Source organism: Limulus polyphemus, unplaced genomic scaffold (assembly GCF_000517525.1).
Source record: "Limulus polyphemus unplaced genomic scaffold, Limulus_polyphemus-2.1.2 Scaffold124, whole genome shotgun sequence".
Classification (NCBI taxonomy): domain Eukaryota; kingdom Metazoa; phylum Arthropoda; class Merostomata; order Xiphosura; family Limulidae; genus Limulus; species Limulus polyphemus.
Genome location: NW_013665734.1, coordinates 998,851 through 1,007,369, shown reverse-complemented (window position 1 = coordinate 1,007,369; position 8,519 = coordinate 998,851). Strand labels below are relative to the sequence as shown.

General features: G+C 33.6%; 2 protein-coding genes across 6 annotated transcripts in view; one reads left to right on the top strand and one right to left on the bottom strand.

Annotated features, from left to right (window-relative positions):
• LOC106472808 (MFS-type transporter SLC18B1-like) overlaps positions 1 to 8,519 on the bottom strand; it is a 48,291-nt gene that overhangs the window by 32,548 nt on the left and 7,224 nt on the right. The window lies entirely within an intron of this gene.
• The window catches only part of LOC106472868 (SPARC-like), a 25,930-nt gene continuing 22,708 nt past the window's right edge, over positions 5,298 to 8,519 (top strand). Inside the window, exon 1 of one of the 3 annotated variants that reach the window (XM_013933543.2) lies at positions 5,298 to 5,405. The gene's annotated coding sequence lies outside the window, so the exon portion shown is untranslated. Of the gene's footprint in view, positions 5,411 to 8,519 lie in introns of all 3 variants that reach the window. The other 2 variants (XM_013933549.2, XM_022402379.1) reach the window with 2 other exon arrangements.

The following is an 8,519-nucleotide window of genomic DNA, read 5'->3' as shown; positions in this document are numbered from 1 at the left end:
TAGTCATCACCACCCACCGCCAACTCTTGAGCTACTCTTTTACCAACGAATAGTGGGATTGACCGTCACATTATAACGCCCCCACGGCTGAAACGGCGAGCATGTTTGGTGTGAGGGGGATTCAAACCCGCGACCCACAGATTGCGAGTCGAGCGCCCTAACCACCTGGCCATGCCGAGCCTTCTAAAGAAGTGAGACGTTTCAAGCTACAGAACAAACTGTAACAGGAATAATTTGTCAAAACTACCGAGCCAACTCGTATCAATCTTTAAAATAACAGAATCATAAAATTCGGTAATTTAATTTGCACATAACTTATTTATATATTACCAAAATGTATTGTTTACGACAACCATAATGTAACAGGAAATAGTCTAGAAATGTTTTCTTTTTCGTACATTTAGTAACATTCCTAACGATATTTGAAATCAGTGTAAGTTATGTCCAATTTTGAAACAGGCAAAAATATAAAATTAGTTATGTATGTATGTATATATATATATACTTTGTTTCAGCCAATGCTACACTATGGGCTATATTCGCTCTTTCCACAAGGAAACGTAGCCCTGGACTTCGGTGTTTTATTTTCGTAAACTTACTGCTGACCCAATGATGCAATATGTGGAGCCTCACGGTAATGAGTGTATGGTAAGTTGAGGGTTAAACGTAAACATAGATTAAAGAAGAAAATTATGTTTGTTTTTACACATTTTACAGCGTAAAGAAGAAGAAAATTTTACAAAATTTATTTCATAGTTTATGTAAAATGTTTTTATAATTGTACATGCAAACATATGTGTATAATAGTTACCATGGATTATGGTTGAAAATAGGATTTTGTAAAACACTCAGATAACTTCAGTTAAGTTTGTTATAGTTATCATAACAGTAATTTTAAACAAACTGTCTCAGCCTGAAAGTTAACTATATAGTTCTTACTTTACTCTCTGTGGAGCATTGTTAACAGCACAATTTAAAACGCAGTGTATTTTTATTTCCATTTCCACTGATTTTTACCCCCTCGATGACTCTGCCGGAAGGTTGGGGGGAAGGGGTTATAACCTTAAAATTCGGAGTTCGGAAGCCTATTCCGCAACTCTGTGCTTAACAACCAATAAAAAAAACAACAAAAAACACTGAAATATTACTGATTTTCTACCAGTAATTCTGTGTTATGCAGATAATAAATCCAACTAGTACTGTACTTTGTATACCAAGTAAATATAATTTAACGTTATAAGGTACTTTAGACTGAATTATAAAAACGTGTCTGGTATATGTTAATGTAGTGTTCCCAGAACACTTATTTTTATCAAGTAAATGTGACAACTGTTTTAATGAGAAGTTTGATAGACAATACACTGCTGATTGAACGTAAACCTTAATTTGAATGAATAAAGGGAAGATGCTGGAAAACAGTTTTTAAATAAACAAAAACATTTATTGACATACGCGATATATCAAAACACAAATATAATGTTCAGTCATAACAGCAGCGAGTCAGAGAGAGCTCACTCTATTCTCACAATTTGATAAGTTAGTCATATCTGAGACAGCAGCCGAGTCAGACCAGAGAGTGCTATCGTCCTTCGTTTTCGCTGACACATAATCAGATATGACTAACTTATCAAATTGTGAGAATAGAGTGAGCTCTCCCTGACTCGCTACTGTCTCAGATATGACTAACTTAGCAAATTGTGAGAATAGAGTGAGCTCTCCCTGACTCGCTGTTGTCTCAGATATGACTAACTTATCAAATTGTGAGAATAGAGTGAGATCTCCCAGAATACATTGCTACCCACGTCAAACGCTTACTCGAATTTAGAAAAATATGAAAGATTGTTTGTTTGTTTGACTGTCACTAACTGTAACACTCATGGCCCAAAATGTGGAGTATGATTGTATTTTTATTTATTAGTTGGTAATAGTAGGACACTAACTACAGAAACCAAAATCAACAGTCCAGTACGCTAACCATTGGGCAACGATCGGCCCTAAATTAAAAGAGAAATAATCATCTGGTATGTCACTCTTACCACACTGAAATCAAACCATGAACATTCTTATGGTTTAAACTTTATGAACGATACACTAATACACCAGAGTCATTATCCAGTTTTAAGAGACTAAGTTCAAAATAGTATATTTTAAATGAATCAAAGTTAAATGTGAAATTCACTGATTCAAGTCCGATTACCCTTTATTTTTGCTTGTGCAATATATCGATTTAAACAGTTATGTTACCAATATTCTGTACCTCGGTTACATTGTGTTTTTATATTATTTTCTTAAATATGTGTTTAAAGTTATAATTTAACGCTATTAAATTTCCTGGATCGAGTGATAAGTTGAAACTCGTTACCATAAAATATTGACATTTCAAATTTTCGATGGCTGGAAGAAATGTGAATCAAAAAACAAAATAATTTGTTATATTATAGTTTTCCTTACAGGGATATAATGATTTGCAAGATAGCAGAAAAAAAGCAAGTTTGTTTGTTTTTAGTTAGGACAAAGCTACACAACAAGGATCGAGCCTTAAATCTTAGCGTTATAAACTCCTAAACTTAGCGCTGAGCCACCGGAGGGCAAAAAAGAAAATAATCCAATTACTTCTAATACACATCCCAGTGGCACAGCGGCATGTCTGCGGACTTACAACGCTAGAAACCGAGTTTCTATACCCATGGTGGGCAAAGCACAGGTAGCCCATTGTGTAGCTTTGTGCTTAACTACAAACAAACAAATACTTCTAATAACGTTTTCTGAAACTTATACATTAAGAAATTCATTATATCAACATATATAATAAACAAAATTAAATGTTGTTCATTGGCGCCGCTACTCTGTAACTGTGAATACTTATAACGCTAAAAATTGGGTTTCGATGCTTGTGGTTAGCAGAGCACGGAATAATTTAATGATTAGTTTCCTGCTAAGCAACAAACAAGTCATTAATGCTATTGTTTGTTTAGTTGTTTTTGAGAACAAAGTCACACTGAGTTATCTGTTGTGTTCGTCGCGGGGAATCGAACCCCAGATTTTAGCGTTGTAAGATCGTAATATTACCGCTTCCCCACCGTGGGATGCTATGCTATTGCTGAAATAGAATTCTGATCATAATCACCATATAATAGCTTCTATCTATTTTGTTATATATATTCAGTAGTGATGTATCAAATACGAAGAAAGAATCCATCATTATATTTCATTTAGAATATTGTTAATTGATTTTATGAAATAAATGTTTATAAGTTGCTATAAGAATAAACACTGTACGTCACAAATAATTTCCAAATCGTAATATTCTTGCCTACGTCTCTGGAATAAGATTTTCAGGAAAAGCTTTTGTGAACATTTAACGTAGGAATAATATAATCGTGCAGGAAAATAATTAACATAATGATTTTATACACTCATAAACTTGATGTTAAATACGATTTTTGTAGAAAATAATCTTATTTATTGCTGTGTGTGAGTGTATACACTGCAATATAACGGTCGAACCATGTGTCATATGTCCAAGTAAACGCAATAGTCTAAAAACGTTTAACCACAAATCCTTAACCCTTGTTTTAACGATTCATTCGATGTTATATGGCGACTTATAGTACATAAATATATTTCAAGCACTTATCGACTCATCGCCCACTCAGATGTCCCTGTTGTTAAGATAAACCAGTAAGATGCAAGAATAGAACTAGAACATAATTAAAATGAACTACAAAAATAAAACTAAGAAAAAAAAATACAAAAAAAATGGAAACAGTCGTTAAGCTGGAATTTCGTCGCAGAATAATTAGATAGTTCAAATCAAATGTCATAGTAGATTTATTTAGTCATAAGATGGCGCTGTTCAAATTCAGCAGACTTTAATTATTCAATACTTTAGCCAGTTCGGTTTGTTTTTGTTGTTGTTTTTTTCGCTTTCAATTGATAACACACAATAAAATTTAGTCCATGTTCATATAAATTTTCAAAGTAAATCTAAATTTATCAATTCCATAAAAAACGCAGAGTTTGTAGTGTTAAAATTTAATATTTTAAGTTTTTTCGTATTAGTTTTAAATTCTCCGTACTAGAGATAGAAAGAGTGGATAAATATTTCCAGTACAATGTAAATCTTAGAGCACTTACGCATTTTTTACCAATACAAGTATCTTATTATATTTTTTTTACAGACGAAATTCCACTTTACTGTCTGGTGGCGTAACGAACTGATGTGACGATTACAGAACACAGTGAAAGTTTGTTTGTTTTTGAATTTCGCGCAAAGCTACACGAGGGCTATCTGCGCTAGCCATCCCTAATTTAGCAGTGTAAGATTAGAGGGAAGGCGGCTAGTTTATCACCACCCACCGCCAACTCTTGGGCTACTTTTTTACCAACGTTACTTTATAACGCTCCCACGGCTGAAAGGTCGAGCATGTTTGGTTGGGCGGGGATTCGAACCCGCGACCCTAAGATTGCGAGTCGAGTGCCCTAACCACCTCGCCATGTTGTGTATTCTCACCGCCAAATAAACTTTTTATAGACGCGTACAAGCCTTCAACTCTAAATCACTTTTATAACAAATATTGTCTTTATACATTACCGTAAGACCACATTTACATAGGGTTTGTCTGGTTAGTTGTTTTAGAGGATAGCCACATTGGGCTTTCTGCTGTGTCCACCGCAGAAAATAGAACCCAGGATTTTAGCGTTATATGTCTGTAAACTTACCGTTGTCTCACTGGGGTACCCTTTACGTAGGGATTTACGATAGTGTAGGTATACATTATTTATTAATTCTTATCAGTATATCAAATTATTTTAGTGTTTGACCTTTTGCCTCTACATTATCCCAGTTATTTAAGGTCAAAAAGGGAACTTTAACTAATGAATAGAATAATATCGTTTTGGTGATCTATTCAAAATTAAGTTTGTTTACCTGGTCATCACATTTCTGGTTTTCATGGTTTGTGAGTTGATTTGTGGAAATACGCGTCTGATGCTGAGATTACATCAAAATATGAGACCATTAACATCTGGTTCTTTTTATTCGTATGTTTAGTACACTTCACAGTTTTATCCCTAAAGATTTATTACTAACTTTACAGCTGTCAAATTATATATAAGTTGAGAACAAAGAGTCGTGTATCCTTCAATACTTGCTGTATTGTGTTCGATTTATTTTCCAAGTTAATTAAGTGTAGGAGGTTTCATGATCATCAAAGTTATCAATCTCTCTCTCTCTCATGCGTACTTGTTTTATGTAGTAGGCAGTTTATCCACTAGAGGGAGTGTAAAACATTTGCTCTCCTCCTCAATTCAAGGTGACAGATCATTAGTATTCCTTCTGTCAGAACTATTACTGTAAGACCGGCTGTAGGGAGTGCGTACTGTTCTTCTTACTTTAACCGAAGGTAAGGTGAGAATTTATTTGTTACGAAGTAATATACAAGGCAAGGAATAACCTATCAGTGATGACGACACATCTGGCTAAAAGTTTATTTCTCATATAGGTCAATGTCAATTTTTCAGATTTCGCTTTGTCATATTTATATAAATAGGTCATTCCTGTGTATCCGAGATGAATCCTGTGTCTGATGAAATCTTGTACTGTTTATTCCTTCTCTATGTTTTACTTGAAATACCCAAAGGTATTTTTTGCAGAACTGTTTCGCAGTGTAGTTAGGTGAGTTGTGGTTCTCGGCGTAAATTAAGTAAGTCACGTAAACGCCTATAGTATATGAGTTAAGTTTCAACTTCTACAATGGAAAACAGTTATAATGATGAAACAGTACGAACACTTCAGCTCAGCATTGAAGTTAAATTTTACAGGACGAAGCAGTAGTAATTCTATAAGAACACTCCAGTTTAGCAATGTTATTAAATCGTATAGAATAAGGCAGTAATAAACTGTATGAACGCTCCAGTTTAACATTGTGAATTAAATATTATAGAATAGGGCGGTAATACGCTGCATGAACACTCCAGATTAGCAGTTTGATTAAATATTATAGAATAGGTCAGTAATAAGCTGTATGGACACTCCAGTTTAATAATGTGAATTAAATCTTATATAATAGGGCAGTAATACGCTGTGTTAACACTCCAGTTTAGCAGTGTGATCAAATCTTATATAATAGAGCAGTAATACGCTGTATTAACACTCCAGTTTAGCAGTGTGATTCAATATTATAGAATAGGGCAGTAATACACTGTATTAACACCCCAGTTTAGCAGTGTGATTAAATATAATATAATAGGGCAGTAATACGCTGTATGAACACTCCAGTTTAGCAGTGTGATTAAATATTATATAATAGGGCAGTAATAAGCTGTATGAACACTCCAGTTTAGCAGTGTGATTAAATATTATATAATAGGGCAGTAATAGCTGTATGAACACTCCAGTTTAGCAGTGAGATTAAATATTATATAATAGGGCAGTAATAAGCTGTATGAACACTCCAGTTTAGCAGTGTGATTAAATCTTAGATTATTACGATGTACAAATGCTTCGTGGACACGTTATTTTTAACCATTAATAATATTTATCAACACTTTAACTCAACCATTTGATGGTAGATTTAAACTTGGTTACAAAGGACATCGCGACAAAATTCTGGACTTTCTTCAAGGTATTTAATTGTAGTCCATCCTCTCGACACGTAAATATGGCGCGAAAGTGGAAAAATTTGTTTTACTTACTTAGAAATATAATTTTTTTTTGCATTTATACGTTTTTTATACAGTGGGAAAAGTGTGACATTTATTTTTCAATATTGCTCTTGTCACAAATTCTTTGACAACTTTCTGAAAACTTGACTTTCTTGCAACATCTCTTGCTGTAGAAAGCGTAGCCAACTCTGTGAGACGTTCGTAAGACCTCAGATAAGTTTTAATTGATTTCAACTTTGAGAACTTTCAATAGATGCAACGGTCACTGCAGCAGTAAATAGAGACTAAGAGTGGTGCACAAAGTTAGATATAATGCAGCGAAATAACTTTAGAACATATGTTTATGTGATGTAATCTTTAATAATATTTAGTATGATTTGAATATAAGAAACTGTCATGTTTCCAGTGTTTAGCATGTGTTCTTATTACACAGACATATTGTGGAGAAGAACTTATTAATTTAATGAAATACAAGCTTCCCTTTATTTGTGAGAAGACAAGATATAATACGAAATCAACTTATTGTTGTATACTTTGGATTTCAAAATCAGTTCAATGCATTGACCACGTAACTAATTTTAAGCAAGAGTGATTCTTTGTTTGTTTGTAATTAAGCACAAAGCTACACAATGAGCTATCTGTTCTCTGGCCACCACGGGTATCGAAACCTAGATTCTAGCGTTGTAAGTCCACAGACATGCCGCTGTGCCACTGGGGGGGGGGGCGAGTGATTCTTTCAAGTATAGATCTGTGGTAACTTATGTCTGGTCCTGTTCATTTCTGATACACACACACATATACATATATATGTGTATATATACCAAGATTATGCCAGATACATGTCCAGGTCCTGATTGGCCACGTGGAAAGAAACGTTAAGTATCTTTCTTTTTACAGTAACTTATCATAGATATCGCAGAAATTATTCAATTTCGACTAATGAAAAGAATGACTTGAAAGTTGTGAAGTACAAAGTATGTGATATCAGATTTGAAGCGGCCTCCAATATACCACGTAATTATGTTCTTTTATATCAGAAGTGTGAAAGATGTACCGCATTTTTCGGTGTATATGACGCACTTTTTTACCCCAAAATTTGATGTCAAAATCTGCTTGCGTCCTATACACCGAAGGTATGAATAATATATATGTATATATACGATATACAGAAGCCATGTGTAAATATATTTAAATAGGCATGCATAGTTTAATTCAATTGAATGTGTTATTTATAACAATAGTAGTTAACTATTTATAATGCTCCCTAAGTAATAAAAAATAAATTATAGTAATGGAGTTTGTAAAGTTAGTATAGTAAAGTTTTCCCAAAAACTTTGTCTTCAAGATAAGGGTGCGTCTTATATTCCGAAAAATACAGTAGTTGACTCACTATTTTCGTGACGACGAGAGGCTTAGATTATATTCAGTATTTCATGTAATCAGTTGTCGAGAGTGTTAGAGACGTGTGTTCTTTCGAGTTTCCATATAGCTAGCGTACGTTAAACCTGACAAAAAGGAAAATAAAACCATTTGTCTGCGTACACATCAAATCGAAACTGAAAATCGCTTTACATTTGTTTCTTCGTATTTCAAATAGATTGTCCGACTATACGGTTTACATAAATAAATCACTATCATCACTGCTACATATTTTTGAAATTTTTGTGTGAGCAAAACAAGTTTCAAAATGCCATGCATTACTATTACACAGGCCTGTAAACTTCATAAAAGTTGTTTTGGTTTTAATAACGGATTTTCCATAATTCAGCTACGCAGATTTCGAAAATAATATTTATTTTTTCTATCACATAAGAATTTTTTTACAAATCGGGAAGAAAAAAAAACTCATATTT